Genomic DNA, 21,251 nt, shown 5'->3' with positions numbered 1-21,251 from the left:
CCATTATGTTATCATCACTCTCTCACACACTGTAGGCAACAAAAATGCCAAATTGCTTGTGTGCCATGACAAGCCATATGCTGTTTACATTTTAAGTCATTCCCTCCCACCAGGACAATCAGACTCATTATATCTCCTTTCTCTTTCTATAATTCTGAGTATAAGCTTCTTACTACATATTCCACATTGGAATATGTAGTTTCCAATGTGGAATATGTTTTATGTGTCTCTCTCTCTCTCATGAGAAGGTGAGCTCTTGCAGATAGGTACTATGTCCTAGTCTCCATTATTCAGCCCCTGTTTGTCAGAGTAGGCATTCCATATAAGATTGTTAAATTAATGAATGATTACTGTGTAGTAAGCAAGAGTCAAGAGATCTGGGTTTGAGTCCCACCTCTATAGGAGACATGTTTCCTTGGGCAGACTTGCAAGTCTATTTTCTGTTCAGAAGTGTACTGAAATGCAAAGACAAGGGACTGAACTAATGTTAATAACTTTTCAGCACCTTGTCAATAAGCTTTGAGGCTCTACATTTTGAGCATTCTGTCTATACTTCTAAACTATAAAACTATTTTGTTTTTCAATTCTTTCTTTAGACTTCCCCTAATCCCTTGGACCCATAGAGCCATTTATTGAGTGCAGAAATCTCCAATTATGTTATAGAAGCCTTTCAATCATATTAACCCAGCCATGTAGTATCACTGTTTTCCCCTAAAGAGTTCATCTTAGACATGCACTCAATTTAAAGTAATAATGAATTATTATCTCCAAATGAGCATTGCAGGAATTTGGATAAGCTTGAAAAATATTGGGAAGTATACAATTCTTTTCATTTTAAAAGCCACACAGGTAGTAATCGTACATTAGACTTTTAATAGGAATTCTAGCTGTTGAGCTGCAGTGAAATATATACATATAAAATAAAAAGGCTTGCACATAGATATATAAAGTTATGTAAGTGATAGGCCAATTAAAATTATAAATGTGTTGGGAGCAAGGGAACAGACCACCTCCCTTTTCCCCCTCATCTCCCTCCACCACACACACTCAGAGACACCCTTCACCTTCTTTACCAATGACCACCCAGACACAGTAATGGTTACCTAAGGGTAATTCAGTAACATGACACATTTGAGTACTCTGGGTCATACACAGTGTGAGATCATTATTTGGTACCCACATACATTAAATTTTTAAAGCACTCATTGGATTTGATCCAAGAATTATCTCATCAACACTTAACACCCCAGCCACAGATGAAGAAGCAGGAGGGTGAAATATCACACTGAAACATGAATGAAAGGAGAGGCTGAATCGAGACACAGAGGAGAAAAGGGTTTTATAACTACTCCCAATCCATTTGCTTGTTGAGTGTCTTGGAAGCCCAGCCAATGGACAAATGCTCATATCTCCACAAAGGACGCTCAGCCTGATTGTTCGCAAAAACAGAACTTGGGATGGGTGAGTGTGAGAAAAGATAAGGGGAGGAGAGGAAGTCATTGAAGGACACCGAGAGCAGCTTAAGAGAAAAGGAACAGGATGAAGAATATAGGGCAGGCCTGGTTGTTAACCCTAGGCAGCTGTGTTTTCTGAGAAGGAAAATAGTAAGGCTTTTTTACAAGCCTTTCAATATTTAGAGGTCAATGGCAAAAGCAGCAATCGGAATATAAACAATAGGAGAAAAGCAAAATTTTGGGAATGTTCAAAACATATAATAGGTCGCTCTTTTCTTAAAGAAATCTTCTCTTTCTAATTTTTGACTTGAAACACTCTAGAAAAGTGAGGGGGAAAAATCATTTATATACTAGAAAAAAATTTTGAAAGGTGACCTAAGTTGTTACAACTGGTATTATTTTAATTCTTTTATGGCTTTCAAGGATGTACTTCCATCTTTATGACTTATAGGAATATTTATTAACTGTTGATGACTGCTTGAGAACTGGGGATAAAATGACGAACAAGATGAGTCAGCCCTGATGTCTTTTATAGTCCACTAAGGAATACAGGCAAAAAAGCAATCACAATAAACTTACAAGTGTTATGATGGGGAGGTAATAAGGGTTGTGAAAGGCAGAGCAGGAGCTCTTGACTCAGTCTAACAGTGACCGGAAAATTAAAGAAAGTGGTGTTTTCCTAAAATGTGGAGGATTCGAAGGAAGCACCCAATGAAAAATGAGACCCAATGTGTTATTTTTGTTTTCCATCATGAAAAGGTAACTGCTGGAAGAGAACGAAGGGCAAAAGTACGGACGGGAGACAATGTGCACATACACTACACACAGTTTATCGGAACTAGAGTATCGATGGCGAGATAGGACTAGGATGAGGTGGGTCTTGAGAGGAAGGCAGAAAAGCTGGTCAGGCCAGGAAAGCCCTTATGACAGTGGCCATATAATTTATACATAAATAGATACTTTTGAGAAGAGAGAAGTCACTGCTAATAATTATGCCAAGAGATAGGCATAAATAGACATATGATGATTCCATTGAAAAGATGTGGAAAGAATTTTAGGCAGAAGGATGGCATACTTACATTTGCAGTTTTTATAACGTAACTTTAATGAAAAGTGGTTTGGGGAGAAATAAGAATGAGCATAGGGAGACCAGCTAGGAAGGTTTTAGATGAACGTGGATGACTAATAATCGTGACCTGAAGTAGGATAGTGTTGGCCACTTGGAGTAGAATAGATACACTTTTATTTAGAGGAAGGATAATCGACAAGAGTAATTGGAATTAAGGGGGTGGAGGAAGTGGGTTGGAGAAGAGATAGAGGTCCAAAGCTATTTCCAAGTTATGACTTAAGCAACTAAGTGTATAGTGATGACTTTTACTGAGATTAGGAATGTTGGAAGAGAATCCTGATTTGGGGATGTGGCAGTAGTAGGTGTTTAGTTTGCATTTTATTAAATTTGAGGGGCCTGGAAAACATTTAATACTCTAAAGATGTTCAGTGGACAGATTTGCGGGTCAAAAAATAGAAAAATACAAAAGCAGGGGTCATTGACAAAAGTAATAAGTGGAAAGGAACTATATTTTAAAAGAAGAGAATGTAAAGGAGATAAAAGGGCATTGGGCTAGGTCTTGATCTTCTCCAACATTTACTAGTTGGTTTAAAAAGAAAAAATTGACAAAGGAGGCTGAGAAATGACAACCAAAGGGATAGATGTCAAATAAAATAAGGATTACAAATATACGATGAATGTAGTCACAAACAAGTCATTCAGGTTGCCATTTGCTTTATTTCTTTTCTTTTGCTATATTTTGCTATATGTACTACTCTATGGACTAATTATTTGTTTTGCATTGATTTGTCAGAAATATGTTTTATTTTAACTCTATTAATGATAACACAAATATTATATGCAAATGCATATAACCCCAATCATATAATTGAAATGAAGTAATTCTTTTAACCTCGTTTTGTAGGCAAACTTTATAAACTTTAGGTTTACATTTCTCTCTTCCTCCTGCTTTTTCATTTATTTAAGCTGGAATTGTAAATCATATATATATGCTTAATAAATAATCTACTTATACTTCTAATTTCTCTTTGTATTCTATTTTGATTATGTGAAGGCAGTTATTTAGACATCAGATCTAACTCTCTCACAAATAAATTCATTTCCATTTGAACTTATATTAATAGCTCAAGCTTATATTAATAGAATGACTTTAAGCAACCAGATACAGTCTATGTGGCATATTTTAAAAATTGACTTTCTGGCACCCGATAGTGTTCAGAGAGTGTTTATTTTCTTCCTTTCACTTTATTTCCGCTCTTTAGCTTCTTTTTATCTTCACTGTCAGTCCATTTCTATTGCACATCCTCAATTTTGGGGTTCTACTCTTGATCGAGTCATCTGACTGCATAGAAAACCTTGGAAGGTAAAAGTACTTCACTAGTGCATTTTCCACAACCTTGTAAATCTGAGGATGTCTTTATAATACAATAAAATCATTGGGTCATAATCCTCTCCACTATCAAATCTTTAAAGATATTTTTCATCACCTTATGGGATTTTTATTCTCACAAAACAGAAATATGAGGCTGGTTTGATTTTGCTTCTTTGAAAGTAATCTCTTTTCTTCCTTCTGCATGCTAGTAGAATTCTTTAATCTTGAAATTTAATGATTTTATAGAGGGGGTGTGTGCCATTGAGCTTAGTATTTGGTTTTGCTTGAACAATTTTGCCTTCTCTAGGACTCTGAAATCAGATCTTCTTTTTATGATTTGGAGCGTTCTCTTTACTCATCAGTAAAATGTTGTTTCCAACCTATTTGAATTGTTCTTCAAAATCTATATTTAGTAACCTGGATTTTTATGATTTGATTTGTCTTCTATTAGCTCATCTTCTAAAGCATCCTATTTATATAATTCTCATTTTATAGTCTTTTCAGAATTTGAATTCATTATTGATACTTACTTTGAAATATTGTATGATCCCAATATTTTTTTATTTCATAGATCTTATAGTGAAGAAAAGAAGAAGAAAGTTTAGGGAGTTCTTGCCTAATATCCTCAAACATTTTATATGAAGTAGAAGACAAGGTAGGCAATCTTGAAAGATCTGAGATTAGTGAAGTAGTGACACAATTCTAGAGAAGAATGGAAAGGAAATTAACCAAGACAAGAAAGAGAAGAGCTAAGCAAAAGAGAGTATTTGGCAAAAACTGAGAACCATAAATTTGTGGTTTCTCCCATCAGGGAACATAAAATCCAGTTAGGGAAAATGAGAAGTACTCAAACCATTAAAATCCAAACAATGTACAATGGTACATAATTGTGAATAAGCAATACAGATAAATTTATGACTAAGACTTCTTTCCTTTTTATGATAATTAAACATTCCCAAATATACAAGGAGAATTTTTTTTTTCTTCCATCAAAAAAATCTAAAAAGGCCCTGACCCCTGTGGTTCAGTTGGTTGAGCAATAGTTCCATTCACCAAAAGGTTACTGGTTCAGTTCCTGGTCAAGGCACATGCCAGGGTTGTAAGCCAGCTCCCCAGTAGGGAGCATGCAGGAGGCAGCTGATCCATGTTTGCTTCTCTCTCTCCCTCTGAAATCAATGGAAAAAAATCTAAAAAGAATAATAATCATAATTACTTCTTCTGACTGGCCCATTCATGTTCTGACAAGTTTTCTTATAAACTTAACACTCATATTGAGACCAGAAATGTCTACAAATTTGTCAAATTTATTATGTATTTTTAAAATGTAGACTCTAAATTAATTTGGTGCCTGCATCCTAAATGCTTTTAGCTTCTAATTTTCAAATTAAAGCTTGAATGAATAAAAATAATATAACTTCCTAAAATTCAGTTGTTTCCAAATAACACTGCATATATTTGAGGCTGAGATTACTATTTAATCTGAGATGTTTAGTTTATGTCTGGTATATGTTCAAAGATAGTAACAGTAACTGTACATAGGAATTTTATTGTGGGATGTGTTATTTATATTGAAATAAGAAAGATTACAAATATTTTACCATAAAATTGTTAAATGTGCATATTTGTATATAAAATAGAAGTATGTAGGATGACAGAGAGAGAGAATTCTGCTATTTCTTCTTATAAGACACTAATGCTACTAGATCAGGGCCTTACCCTTATGACCTTATTTAACTTTAATCTCTGACCTAGAGGCTCTGTCTCTCTGTCTCCTAAAACTGCCCTCATGAAGGCTAGGGTTTCAACATATGCATTTAAGGGGGACACAGGCATTCAGTCCATAACACCATCGGTGGGGTGGCATTACTGAAAAAAAAACAATTAACCTTTATTGAAAAGCAGTTCCCATGCTGAAACCGGTTTGGCTCAGTGGATAGAGCGTCAGCCTGCAAACTGAAAGGTCCTGGGTTCTATTCCGGTCAAGGGCATGTACCTTGATTGCGGGCACATCCCCGGTAGGGGGCGTGCAAGAGGCAGCTGATAGATGATTCTCTGATTGATGTTTCTAACTCTCTCTTCCTCTCTGTAAAAAATAAATAAAATATATTTAAAAAGAAAAAGAAAAGCAGTTCCCTCCAAATGTACCATTTTTATGCTATTTAAACCAATTCTGAATATTTACAAAGAACCACAAATTAAAGTAGCTTTAGCCTCTTCCTAGTTCTCAAGGTCTCTTTGAAACTTACTTGAGTCCCAGCTTTACCCTACCCCCTTCCCATGATCTTCCAGTGCAGGGAGGTGGGAGGTGGTAAATTCAAGATTACGCGGTGGAAGGTATAAGCTGCTCACTCTCATCCTCTCAAGTGACACAAAACTGTTATCTTGGCAGTCAAAAGGCTGGTTTGCAAATTCTGAATCCCAAATTATCAGTTACACTTGTAATTAGAATAAAAATATTTTGTTTAAAGCACTCTCATCTAGTTAGGTTCCCTGGATCTTAATAACTTTTTTTCTCTCTCTCTTAAGGATGAGCTTACCTACATTTTACATGCTCCAAACATTTAATTTTGCTATTGCCTTCTGGGTGCTGTTGTGAATAATTATACTACATGTGTAAGTAAATGCATATTTCTGTTTTATCCTCTACCTGAAATAAATCAGGGAAAATTTCCTTGAACCATGGATCTTGACAACAATTTTTATAACTTAATCTTTACTGAATAATTATCCAAATATTGTACTCATCACCCAAACCCCACTAATTAAAAAGCACTCTTGTTTTCTAACCTTCCCAGTTACATTTCTGAGAGAATTTTCTATTTATAGCAGCCTTTTTTTTTTTTTTTTTTTTTTTTTTTTTTTTGGTGGAGGAACTAATTTACTGGACTATTTTGTATTTTCTTTTGTTTGATTTAATTTAAGACAAAACATATTTCTGGAATGGGTTATTCCAAAGCAATTGTGTCAAAAGCCAAGTATCTAGTAACCTCTTTACTGCCTATGCAATAGCTCACTACTAAACCATTTGTCCTGGGTATTAAAATGACATACAGAGTGATGTTTATTGCTCTGGAGTAAAAAGCCCTGCCTGCCGCATTTCCAGAAACTCTTTGTTTCATCTCAATGCACACTTGGATTTGCTCACTGATACGATTTCCATTTCTCCAGGCCAGGTCTCCTAGATACACCATCCACTCCCCGCCCACTTCTTGTCCTCTGTACATCAAACAATGCAGAAGTCGTTGGAGTATATTATTTTTAAAAACAGGTCTGGTACTTTCTTGGCTTTTTGGTAACTGTTATTATTGGAATTTTTACAATTTTATGGAATTCAAAGGGACCCTACAATTTCCTTGAGTGTAGGATTTCTCCTTTCCTGTGTTTTTATGCCACAAAACTGAGTTTCAAAGAGAAACACGAGAAACACTCTTCTCTCTGCGAGGAATAAAAGGGCCTCAGCAAATTCCTAATCTAATTAACATCTTTAACAACTCAGACAATAAATTGACTGCAACTGCTCTTGAAGCTCTGTGCCACCTTGTTAAGTTCCTTTCCAAAGACTGCTATAAATCAAAGGAGAAATGCTAGGGTCCTTGCACATGTTTGTTGCTTGTTCCAATGTGGAAGGCTGATTGCTTTACCAACTGCTCATTTAGACAGGGCGCTTTTTTTTTGTAGACGTGTTTAGCATTGGAAAAGAGGCCTCTCTTAATGCAGGCCTCTCTTAATACATGGACTCCAGTTCCTTAGGACAAAATGGGATAAGCTGGTTATTTAAGCTTATTATAGAATATGAACTCCTTTCTAAGAGAATATTGGATTAAAACCTGAAAAAGAATACCCTTCAATATTTGATCAGAAAACGGTGGCATGCTACTGAAATTCTAGAATTCCTTTTGTATCATGAATCTTTCTATGAAATATTGTTGGAAAGTTCAGTTCATTCTGTGGTGGTAATAGCATTTCTCCAAAACCACTGGGTTATCATCTATATGAACATAGCTCAATGTTTTATTTCAAATTGAACTTTTACACACCTGAGATGTAAAAAGAAAGGCAGATATTGGTTAAGCATTTGAATGTTAATCTAGTCACTTTAGTCAAACATTCTAACTTTCAGAAATAAGAGTATTGTGGTGGAGTTAGCCAAATGAGTTCTTTTGGTCCTAATCCAGTTCACTTGTTTCTACAAAGACCAGAATATATACATGACCATCATCTTGGAATTTTAACCAAGGCCTTTTTTTTAAGTCTTTCATGAACCTCAGATTAAAGAGTCCCTCAAAGATAGATCTTGACCTGCTATAAAACAAAAGAAGACTATTTTAATGTCTAAGACTTTTAACTGTTATCACAGAACTTTCAATTATCAAGCAATTTAGTTGAAAAAATATTTTATTGATATCAGAGAGGAAGGGAGAGGGAGAGATAGAAACATCAGTGATCAGAGAGAATCATTGATCAGCTGACTCCTGCACACCCCCTACTGGAGGTTGAATCCACAACCCAGGCATATGCCCTGACCTCGAATCTAACCATAACCTTCTGCTTCAAAGGTCAATGCTCAACCACTGAGACTCGGAGGAGCCAAACTAGTTGAAATTTCTTTTGTCAATAAAATAAGGAAAGAGTTCCTTAGTCATTATTATACTCACAAAAGGGAAACATAATAATAAAGAAAAATTAAAGAGATATATTCTATCTCATTCACTAAGGAAGTATGAATGATGATATCCTTGAGCAATAATTTTATATCTGTTTATTACAAATAATAAACAATGCTAGTAACAGTATTTTCATAAACTGTTCATAATATTAAAAAGGTCATAATTTGGGGGAATACAATTTCAAAATATATGTATACAGACAATACTAACATCTAGTAATCCCATATATGGTTATCTATTAAAAGGAAATAACAGATGTTTATAAAAGCATTTATAATTGCAAAAAATTGGTAACATGAGTGTCTGATGATAATCAAATGGTTAAATTATGACACATCAACTGTATGCATATTGCTCAACAATTAAAGTGATGGTTCTACAAAACAAAGTCACAGACACAGACAGCAGTATGGTGGTAACCAGAGGGGAAGAAGAGTGGGGGAGATTTAAGAGGGTAAAGGGTGAGGGAAGGAGACTTGACTTTGGGGGATGAGCACATAAGGCAATAAGCAGGTGATATGTTATACAGTTGTATAATCTTATTAACCAACTAGAGGCCTGGTGCATGAAATTGGTGCAGGGGGAGGAGGGTTGTCTTTCAGTCTAGCCTGCACCCTCTCCAATCTGGGACCCCTCAAGGGATGTCCGACTGTCTGCTTAGGCCCGATCCAGGTAGGGCAGTCGGACATCCCTCTCACAATCCAGGACTGCTGGCTCCCAACTGCTCACCTGCCTGCCTTCCCGATCACCCCTAATCCTCCCCTGCCAGCCTGATTGATGCCTAACCGCACCCCGCCAGCCTGATTGCCCCTATCCTTCCCCTGCAGGCCTGATCACCCCTAACTACCCTCCCCTACAGGCCTTGTCACTCCTAACTGCCCTCCCCTGCAGACCTGGTCTCCCGCCTCAACTGCTTTCCCCTGAAGGCCATCTTGTGGTGGTCATCTTGTGTCCACATGGGGGCAACCATCTTTGACCACACAGGGGAAGCCATCGTGTTTGTTGGATTGATGGTCAATTTACATATCACTCTTTTATTAGTTAGGATAGAGGCCTGGTACACAGGTGGGTGCCAGCTGGTTTTCCATGAAGGGTGTCCTGCATCAGGATGGGGATTCCCTTGGAGTATGGTGCAGCCTGGGCAAGGTTTGCAGGCCAGCCACACCTTCCAATGATCCAATCAGAGGCCCTGGTAATCTTGAGTGGAGGCCTGGGCTGGCCAGGGTATGCAGGAAACTTGGCTTCCTCCATTGCCAGGGAAATCCAAGCCTCCTGTTTGCTCCGTGGCCACAGCCATCTTGGTTGGGTTAATTTGCATACTCGCTCTTGATTGGTTAGTGGGCAAGGCTTGTGGTGTAGCAGAGGTGTGGTCAATTTGCATATTACTCTTTTAGTAGATAGGATGTCTCCCCAGTAAATTTAATAAAAAAACTAAGTGATAGTTATAAATATGAAAGTAAGTACAATATAAATGCCAGAGGAAAATCTTATAAACAAATGTTAGGGGGGAAAAAAGCAGGATGAAAATTTTTGTTCACACTATAATTATATATATTTACAAATATGCATATAAAAAATGAGAATAATACTTCAACCTAATGAGAGTGCCTCTTTGGGGGTAGTGTTTTATGGATATTTTTTTTTCCTGCTTTTCAAACTTGTAGTTATATGGTTTTAGTAATATTAACTTTATAACATTTATTTAAAAAAAACAAGTATAGTAATTGTTTCAACCCATTATTTGCAGATTACTAAAGCCTCAATGAATATAACTATTTGTAAAATGGCTTCTTCCCAGCTTCCCATTATTCCATAGAGTATGTATTTATTTCTAAACCATTGTGAGAGGAAGAGAGAAAATAGAAAAGATAAGTGAGGCCAACAATGGATTAATGTGTCCTGAGAATAAGTTGTAACTAATTGCAAGGAATTTTACAGTCACTCCATTGTCATTTTCCACTCTTCAGCATGAGGCTAGAAATATTTTGTAAAATATTTAGTAGTATTTAGGTTGAGGCTTGTGGAAAGTCCAATATTTAAGATGATGGTAAATCAGCCACGAGGCAGACTAAGAAAAACCAAGGCTGGGATTTTGTTTTTCAGGGTAATAATATCACAGTTGGTCCAAAGTAAAACATTTACCCTCAGAGTTAGACTTGAGAGATGGCATGAACCTTTAACTTCTCAGCTATCCAGATGAGTTTCTTGTTTCTTGATACGTTTTGCTGTCGTGTTATTTTCACATTTAAGGTTACCAGATTGTCAGAGTTTTAGGAGAAAGCCTGAGGTGTGCTCTGCACCCCTGCTGTATCATAGAGCTGGTTTGGAGAAACAATGTGAAGGATGTAGCCACTCTTGGGGGAATAATGGGTTACAGAATCAACATTTGGTTGAACATTTGTTGCACACATTCATGTATGATTACATAAATGAACAAACTGAATACTTGATTGACTTGCATTTTTATTCTCCTTAAGGGCTTTCTAATATTTTTTTTCTTATAATTTCTTTAGATGAGAGTGGGGAGGCTTAGAGTACATTTTTTTTCATCACATGTTAAAGGGCAAGATGGATGATTTGACCCATGTGGACATTTGGTTCTTTACCAAATAAGAGATCAATCAAAATGGTCTGATTCAAAGAGAGCTCTCCTCTCCCAAACTGGAAGGCATATGCTTCTCTGAAAGTATTTATATTTACAAGGAGTGAATCTGGCCTCCAGATCAGAATAACAAATAAATTAGAAAACTAGACTAGTTCTTTATTTTCCCAATTTCTATAATACTACTTGCATCTGAGGGTTTGGCGGCAAGGTATAAAGATCCATATGAACTGGGGAAGTACATTGGTCAGCCTACCTTAGGCTGACTTTACCGGTGGCCAGAGGCAACTAGTAGATAAGGACAACTTCTCTTTGTGGAAGGACCTCGGATCTGCATCTGATTCAGAAGTCATACACAAGAACTGTATTAGGCCTAAACTTTTTTTTTTTTTTTTTTTTTTAGTTTTTAAAGAAGAAAGCTAAGTTTAGTCTGACCTATAGCAAAAGCTATCTCTGTTGATTACCATTGTAGAGTTTTTTTGCTAAGTGACTTTTCTGGTTATTTGGACACAATCAAATGATACTATGAAGTTTGTAATTTCCTTTTTCTCTCATATATATTCCTATAGGAATCATTAGAATCACAAATTTGAGCAACTCATAAATTATTCTATATTTCCTAACTACTTCAAAGGCAATAATTATCTTGAAGGAAAATTTGCTCCACTCTTCTTATAGTGTGAAGTGTGTGGGGTCTATTTTGTTTTCTCTTATAGTCTTTTGAATTTGGAATTCTTATTTTAATGCCCCTCAATTCCTTATTTATCCTGAGTTTCCCTGTCCAGGCTCCAATCATCATCTACTTACACTAGTCTCACTGGCTGTTCTTCAGTCTTTTGTATATTTCACTGGCCCTGTTTCAAGCCTCTTATGCCTTTATTAATCAGGCCACTTTTCACCGTGCAATGGTGATTGCTAACTTATCTATTTAGGCTGGAGGATTAGCAATACCCTTTATATCAACATTTTACCAGTAGAAACCTCATGTGGGGCTTTGCTTTTTGCAAGAAAAATTATAAGTAAATAAAAAGCTCTGCTTCCTTTAGTGTGTTTAGAGATTAACTTCATAGAAATAGCAAAATATAAAGGAACTGGTTAAACAAAACTGTGATTAAGCCTTTTTACCTATTTACCTTTATTTTTTCTCTGACCATCTTATTTATCTCGAACACAAAATATCGTGCTTAACACATGATAGATGCTCAATAAACTTATATTGGATTGAAATGAGATGACTCTGTCAGCATATTATTAATATACAAAACTGTGTACTAAATTTCATGAAAAAAAGTCAAGATTTCTAGCCATTCCTTCTCAAATTATACACATAATGGGGCTGCTGTCAGCAATAAATGTGCTTGTAAAATACATCATTCATTGGTATAGTCACTGTATATGTTTGCTAAATCACTTTGCAAATTTATACAATGACAACTGTGTTTATCTCTAGTCTCCATGAATTGGTCATCCAAATATAAGATGAAAAGATCCGGCTGGACTGTTTTGTTTCTTGAAGTCCTGAGCCTCCCAATTATGTCTAATGAGAATTCCTAGAGTTGTTATAAGGTACATGAGTGAATTAGTAAGTAATCTAATTTAATAAGGACTTAAAATAACCCCATTTTAAAAGAATGGCTTGACCAGACACAAAAAAGCCCACATAGTGTACTATTGCATTTATTGGAAATGTCTAGAAAAGTCAGAGTCAGAGAGTAGAGTAGTGGTTGCCTGGGGGCAAGCTGTGTGGAGGGACAGACATGAGCTGCAAATGGGCACAGGATCTTACTGTGACAATGGTAATGTTCCCAAACAGAATCACCATGATGGTTGCATGACTGGGCAAATTTACTAAGATTTTTCATGCATGCACCATGCACACACATAAGAATGGCTTGAATGAAATATCTTTAAGTATTGCATTATTTTAGTCATTTTTTTCCAAAAAATATACTTCATTTAACTACTTATAGAATTTTTTCTCTTTTTTTCCTTTTTTTTCTTTTCTTTTTTCTTTTTTTTACTCATACCAGATGATAGAAACAATTCTGGACATTTGGTTGCTCTAGGCACATATGGGGACCACTGTGCATGCCTTATTCTCCTATGTTAACCACTTGACTAGAGAATTCTGATAATGACAGTGACTCAAATGTTTTCTGCAAGAAAATGTAAAGTGTATGCAGGCACATCAATCCTGTCTACCATATCAGCTCTATATCCCCAAATCCTATCCTGGTGTCCTGTCCTGGTCTTTCCTCCTTAAATATTTGTTAACGAATAAATGAAGAACCGTGTGAATATATAGCTGCACAATTAAGCTGTTGATTCTAAAGGAGAAATTTTTGTGAATATAGAAAGCTGTATTAAGTAATTCATAACCTACTATTTGTTTTAGTACTCTAAGGTTGTTTAAGATTAACATGCAACTCAAATGTTTTCAGCTAAACATGGTTTTATCTGTATACTGTTATTATGAAATATTTATTTTCTTTCCAGTACCTGAATATTGCTCATGGCAGGGGGTTAAAATTTAAGTATAGTGTTCCATCAACTTAGTAGAATACAAAGGAAAACCACCATTTTAGAAAATCATAGAAATGAGGGATTATGGCATGTTCTGGTTTATTCATAAAACTATGTTGGAAAGACCTACTTGCAATTCAGCTTTTGGCAGTGGACTTTTTTCAAGAACAAAATCAATAAAAGTCAGGGTGCATAAAGGAATTTATGGATCAAACAAAGACATGTTGACATAAAAAAAGAAATTAATGTTTTATAATCAGAGTTTGACTTACGATAGTCAATTCTATTGAACTAAAAATATATATGTAACTCAGTCACAACGTGCTAATTTCATAGTCCCTTTCTTTCCCCCAGCTGCTCCTGCGTAGGTGTTGGAGGTAATTAACTGCCATTTTTCTCAGAAATTCAAAAACTGCAATGAATCAAAAACCTCTGTGCAAGCGATTTGTAGCAAAGGCAACACTTAGTTTATTATGTAGCACATTCTTATTCCAGTTGTTTAATGTTAGGACCAGTTACCCTACAATTTATTATGCATGACTACTAGACAATTGATTTTTCTCACTATGTGCCAATTTAAATCCATTGGTGCACACACACATACATACATCTGTGCACTGACATACAAACATGCATATATATCAACACACAGAAAAAGCTGCATATTAATTGCAGCAATTGTGATTAAAAATATAACTGATTAAAGTTCCAGTATTATGGTTGGAATTACAGCCACTACCTTTGAATACAGAATTGTTTTTCATTGTTCCATCCTTTAAAAATGGATGTCTTGGGAGAAAATGATCATTCAGATTTATGTGTAGCCATAGAGTTGTAGTAGGAAAGAATGCATTTTAAAAAATATATATATATTTATTAAATTATTATCTGTGTACATATTTTAACATTACCCCCCCAAACATACCCCCCTCCCCAGAGTTTTGTGTCCATTGGTTGTACTTATATGCATGTATACAAGTCCTTCGGTTGATCTCTTATCTCCCCCAGATCTCCCTACTCTCCCTGCTGTAATTTTACAATCTGCTTATTGCTTTACTGTCTTTATATCTGACTTTTGGTTTGTCAGTTTATAATGTTCTTTAATATCCATAAATGAGTGAGGCCATGTGGTATTTCTCTTTCATTTACTGGCTTATTTCACTCAGCATGATGTTCTCTAGTTCTATCCAGGTTGCTGCAAATGATGAGAATTCCTTCTTTTTTATGGCAGCATAGTATTCCATTGTATAGATATACCATAGTTTTTTGATCCAATCATCTGCTGACGGGCACCTAGGCTGTTTCCAGATTCTAGCTATTGTAGCTTGTGCTGCTATGAACATAGGGGTGCATATATCCTTTCTGATTGGTGTTTCTAGTTTCTTGGGATATATTCCTAGGAATAGGATTACTGGGTCAAATGGGAGTTCCATTTTCAGTTTTTTGAGGACACTCCACACTGTTCTCCACAGTGGTTGCACCAGTCTGCATTCCCACCAGCAGTGCACGAGGGTTCCTTTTTCTCCACAACCTCGCCAACACTTGCCGTTTGTTGATTTGTTGATGTTGGCCTTAAAATATATTTTTATTGATTTCATAGAAGAAGGGAGAGAGAGATAGGAGAGAGGAGAGAGGAGAGAGGAGAGAGGAGAGAGGAGAGAAAGGAGAGGAGAGAGAAGAGAGGAGAGAGAAGAGACTCATTGACCAGCTGCCTCCTGCATTCCCCTGCTGGGGATCAAGCCTGCAACTGGGGCTTGTGCCTTTCACCGGAATAAAACCTGAGACGTTCAGTCTGCAGGCCAATGCTCCATCCACTGAGCAAAACTGGCTAGGATAAGAATGCAACTTTTTATTTTATGTATCGATACATACCCTAGTGAAAATTAGATATCATGAAAATTAGCAATCTCTGACTCAGAGGTACCCAAACTTATAATGAGATCACTAATCACTGTGATTGGTGCACCGATCACAGTGAATCCTCTTGAAAATTTACTTCTGGAAGTAGTTTCCTAATGGGTAGCTCAATACTCAGCTCATTAGCATACTGCCTGGGCAGGCTGCAAGGAAACAAAGGGTGGATGCCTGCTGTACCTGAGATCCTATGAGAGGGAAAGAGTTTCTCAAACGGAGATGGAGACTCACTCACAATCAAAGCCTGCCCTGGTGGCCACATGTATGCAGCTCCTCCACCAGAACCACAGAAGACTTGCCATGGGGTTTTCTCCCAGCTTCCACTGGGGGCTGTGTTTTCATTTTTAAAAGGTGGGTGATAAGGAAAGAGTGCCATTATGTGCACGACCAAATCAGTGTGTCTAACAGGGATTCTTGTAGTAGAGGTAACCCAGGACTGTAGACAGATGCTCCTCCTCTTGCTCTGATGGATGGACCATGTAGTATACCTGGAGGAGCACATGGGGCCCAGCAGATACATGGTCTTTTTAGAACCTCGATCAACCATCCATTGAGGATGGCCCTGATTCCCTAGCATCTAGTTTAATAATGCCTGTCTTTCCTGCCACACTAGAACCCCCATGCGGATAAGGGCCAGGATTTCTCTTCTTCTTTGGATTTGCTACAGTGCCTTTCACTTAGTACTTAGTGCCGGGTGTGAAATTGATATTTGTTGAAATTTTTTAAAAGTCATAAAATATATCTGTGTGACTAGGCACTTAACTGACTTTACTCAGTTACAAACCCACGGCTTGTTATGATTCTCGAAGGCCACCCATGTACAAAGAGCCTGATTACGGCTGCCTGGACTCGGGGGTGTTTTCACTCTCAACAACCCCCACCTTGTTTTGGGAACTTGCAAGGAACGGCCTAGTGCGAAGGCCTCGTTCAAACATCAGTCTGTCTCTCTGACTCAGTGTGGAAGCATTTCTTCTTCCTGAGATGGGCGGGAACCTGGATTCTCCTCTGGGTCATGCCCCTGGGTTCTGTGCTCTCAATGACCGAAGCAGCTGAGGCTTCAGTCTGCTCTGCCTCAATTTCTGCTGAGAGCCCAGCCCTCACCTGCAGCTTACCTGAACCAGCAACTCGTTGAAACACCCTTTCCCATAACTCTATTTGGCTCTTATTTTCCTCTCCGATTGACCCCTGGCTTCCCTGGGGAAACCCATCGTGAAGTGAACACTGCGTGGAGGGCATGTGTCCCCTTTGGGAAGAGACTCACCCTGTCTTGATTTCTGCCCAGGTGGACATGGGCCCTCAGATCCGAGGACTGCTATTCTGAGGATTTATTTGGCATGTGTGGAGCACTGACAGGGTCTCCTGCACAGAATAAGCCAGGGGAGGCGGCATGCTTCCCTTCTCCACTGGGCTTCGAGTTGAGGTAATTACGGCTCTGGGTTTTGTGCATGTTTGGAATTTAAAACTGTTGCTTTGTCAGTGTGTTGATTTTATGGTCAGTCTCAAGAGTCAGTAGATTTCAAAAACACAGCCAGTTAAGAGGAGAGTTGGCTGACTGTTGGATGGAAGTATCTGGATAATAGTAGTACTCGTCCCACAAGATGGTTCTGAAAAGGAGGGTTATAATTGACTTAAGCAATTTTTTTGCTGCCTGTTCTTTTAAACATGTGGCTGGAAAGCCTCTTCTGGTCTCTTAGCTCAAACGCTCCAACATATTCTGTAACAGTCATGCAGCCCAGGCCAGCACAAAGAAATCATTGTACTTCCCCACTTGCCGAGGTTTTCCTACAAGATCAAAAGTGAAAGCTGTTTCCATTTGAATTGGAAATAGGCAGTAAACGTTTTTCTTGATAGAACTTTTAAGGTTTCTCTGTGCATTGTAAGGAAGGCACAGAGTAAAATTGGGTTGTACCTCCTAAAGCAGTAAAAATGAAATAAGAATTGCTTCCCCCTGCAAATGTCAAGGAGACCATCAAACTGTTCAGTTGCATAGGGGACAGTATTTAGAGATGGGAAATAGGATTTAGGAATAAAGCTAAATCTTATAGCCTGTGAGTTTGGGAGACTTTCAACAAGGGTTTGCTTTAAAGTTAGCATGGAGTGATTTATAGAGAGAGTTTATAAATCAACTCATTGGGTAAAGACCTTTGCAAGGGTATTTGTGTCACTTAAGAGGAAGAATTGGCTCTCACATCTCTTAAAGGAGTGACAAGTACCATTGTCATAACAGCAATTAGTATGCAAAAGCCAAACTGTCTAAAGGGATCTTATTAGACAAGGTTTAATTGAATAATTAGAATTTGCAACTAAACAAAAGTAACAGAAACCATTGCTTTTCCTCGAATTATTAATAACTAATTATTTGCACCAGAAATTTGCATATGTGTCTACCACACCCTCCTTTCCCTTGTCTATTTATAGGTCCCAGTGACAATGGCAGGCACAAAGAAGGAAAAGGTGAGGGCCAGTTACCTGGTTTAGTCACTTTATTTTTCATTCCAAAGAGCCCAGCATATTATGGTATGCCACTGCGGAAAGCCAAGATGAGAAAGAGCCAAGAATATATGAAGCTACATCATGCTGTTGTTTCTCATATGGATTTAGGACCAATTTTATGGGGAATCTACCTCTGGGAAGGAGTCCTAGGAGGTTGGCCATGGCTGCTGGAGGTAGGAGATATGGTAGGAGAGCAAGAGACACAGGACACAGCTATGGGGATGTATTGGGAGGGCCCAAGGTCCAGGGGACCCATCCAGGTACTTGGGTTGCCTTGATATCTATCACTGGTGTGAGCAGGAGAGTTAGGGTGGGCATAGCAGCCTCTGAGGGGGAATAGGATTGGGCCTGGAACTAGTGCTTGTAAACAGGGAAGTTCACAGTCTTTGCAAAGGAAGAACGGAGAGAGCAAGGCACGTTTGAGTTGAAAGAGGACTGATCCTGCACCTTAGATCTCATCTTGGCCCAGGAGCCATTCATTCTGAACGAGGCCAGGGGCAGATTCCTACAGGGCCATTGCCTGAGCAAATTGGGTTGCACACAAATAAGGTAAAGAGCCAGGGGAAGCTGCACCCTCCACTAGGTCAGGGCAGCGTAAAGCAATGATTTTCTCCCCTGCTGATGAATAGAGGGGACCCTTTGCGTTCTACTCAGTACACAGAAGCTGCTTACCTCAAGACAGTGTAGTGGGACACACAGATATGTGCCTGAGAAGACACGGTGCTCTTTATAAGGCTGAGGACCTAACGAAGGACTTCTTGGTGAGGTCAGGCAAGCTTTTGCTCTTTGGGCTCTGGTTGTCCTCATGAACCGTCTGCTGTAGGTACTGTTACCTCATCAGCATCTGTAGATAATGGCATCTGCTCTTCTTTATGCCGCTGTACATGAAACCCTGGATTCTAGCTTTTGACAGAACCTATCTCCTTCTCCTCAAGATGGACCTCACATTCATGAAATGGATGTTCTTATCTCCAGATCGCTCTGAGGATGGCTAAAGGCCTTTAAGGGACAGGGAAGGGTGAAGGCACCTTGACAGGTTTCAAGCAACATCCTGGAATGTTTCTCAGGGACCTGCTTTCCATCGACAAGGCCAAAGCCGGGCAATATGACAAGGCTGTGCAGTGATGAAATCTGACCTTGGAAGAGCAGGGAGTCCGCCTTCTCCTGAGATGTAATGTTATCCTTAGTCGCAGGGACAGATCAGGAAGCCCAGCAGGCCCACACGTTTTTCAGGTTTCAGGTGTTGGATGTTCCTGAGAATAGAGCAGGAAAGCAGTTGACGGTGTAGGTGGTGCCATGGAAGACTTGACTCTGATGACGCAGGGACAGGAAACCCACCCTCAGTGAAGGTCCTTGTTCTGCATGAGGTCACCAGGGCCACCTTAGCAGGGATAGAAAGCACCCAAGAATAATGGGCCAGGGGCCAGATGGTAGACTTAGAGGACTCAGTAAAAAGCCTCAAAAATGCTGTTAACTGGGGGACCCCTTTTCCCTCAGTGTCTTTTTTTTTCTTTCACTTTATGAAGAGTTCCAGTAATTTGAGTCTGAATTTTCACCTTTGATAATATCTAAAAGGCAAGGGATCTTTTAATAGAAGCTTATCTCTCAAACACTACCTTGTAAAAGGATTAACCATTTAGCTCATCACTAAATTGAAAATCAGAATCTAAGGTTCTCAACCAGAAAAACAGAATGGGAGAAACATGCCGGCATATAAAGGAATCAAGGAGCACAGTCACAGACCAATATCCATGACTTGTTTGAAAATCATCCGAAATGTGTTCCCAGAATCAGGAATTTTGAAAGGAACAGAAAATTGAGCAGAGGAGAGGCTAAGGGCAGTTGAGTCCCAGAGGCTAAGGGCAGTTGAGTCCCAGGTCCAACACTTAAAATTGTGGGATCTTCATCAAGTTACTCAGCCATCCTGTGCCTCTGTTGCCTTCTCTGTCATATGAAGATGACAAAGACATCTACCCAAAAGGTTAAAAAAAATTGTGACATTTTCTTCAAGTTCAAGGCTTTTTCTAAGAACCTTACAGGCTCTAGGTCTGACCATAGTCTCCCGCTTGTCATCTACCATGCCATGTAAAAGGAAAGGGAACAACAACAAAAATACCAACACATCCTATTGTACCATTCTGGGGATGGTTATTTGGTCTGTACAGTATGGGTCCAGTGTTGAAGCTTCATGGAATCCTAAATCGTCTGGGTTTTCTATCTCCCTTCTGGAATGTCATGCTGTTGTTTATTACTTAACCCACGGAGTTTTGCCAAGCCCAGATCATGTGGCAAATCAAAGCAAAACTCCAGGCAAATATTAAGACAGGAGTTTCTAACTGGGCTTGAAAGGAGGAACTACTTTTCATTTTTCATTTCCCAGAGGTCAGGTAATGTCTTTTTTTTTTTTTTTTTTTTTTTTTTTTTTTAAGGGGGTCAGAGTGAGGGAAGCTGGTGAGGGAAAATTATAACAGTGAAATCCCTGAGATGGTGGGAAGGTGAGAGGGGATTTAAAAGGAGAGGTTTGAAAGAAGTGTCATACTTTCAACCCTGGATGTTTTAGTCGGTTTTTAGGAATTGGGGTGGAAATGAAGAGTGGGAAGTGGCAGTGCCACTGGGCTTGGAAAATTGCCTTTAAATTTCTATCTATTGGATGGGCGGGCAGTTTTTCAAAGGTGTGTCACTAAGCCCAAACACAGCAATTTACTTTTTTACAATCAGATTACTTTTAGAACAGCTTTTTGTGAAAAGGCCGAGAAGTTGGTTCCATTTTGGAAGTACAGAAACTGAGTCTCCAATACATTTTGAAACACTTGCTGGAGGTCACACTACCAGAGTGGAGGCAGCCACAGAGCTTTCCATTCTGATTTTCAGAACAGAGCTCTTTCCACTGCATGATCCATACCCTACATTTGCAGTAGAATCTTTTCCAATGTAACACAGAAATAAAATATCTAGTCCCAAATGTGCTACAATGCTAAAATATGAGATGTGATTTAAATTAATTGTCACGTTCTGTGGTAAGGAAATGAAAATATTATTCCAGTATAACCTTTCAGACAAATTCAAATAAACTCAGCCAAATGCTTGGAGAAAATTCCATGAAACTACTGTATGGAAGGTGAATAAAATTTCACCAAAACCATCAGCAATGTCCTGC

The sequence above is a fragment of the Pipistrellus kuhlii genome, unplaced genomic scaffold (genome assembly GCF_014108245.1).
Source record: "Pipistrellus kuhlii isolate mPipKuh1 unplaced genomic scaffold, mPipKuh1.p scaffold_m20_p_10, whole genome shotgun sequence".
NCBI classification, from domain to species: Eukaryota; Metazoa; Chordata; class Mammalia; order Chiroptera; family Vespertilionidae; genus Pipistrellus; species Pipistrellus kuhlii.
This window is presented reverse-complemented; position numbering follows the sequence as displayed.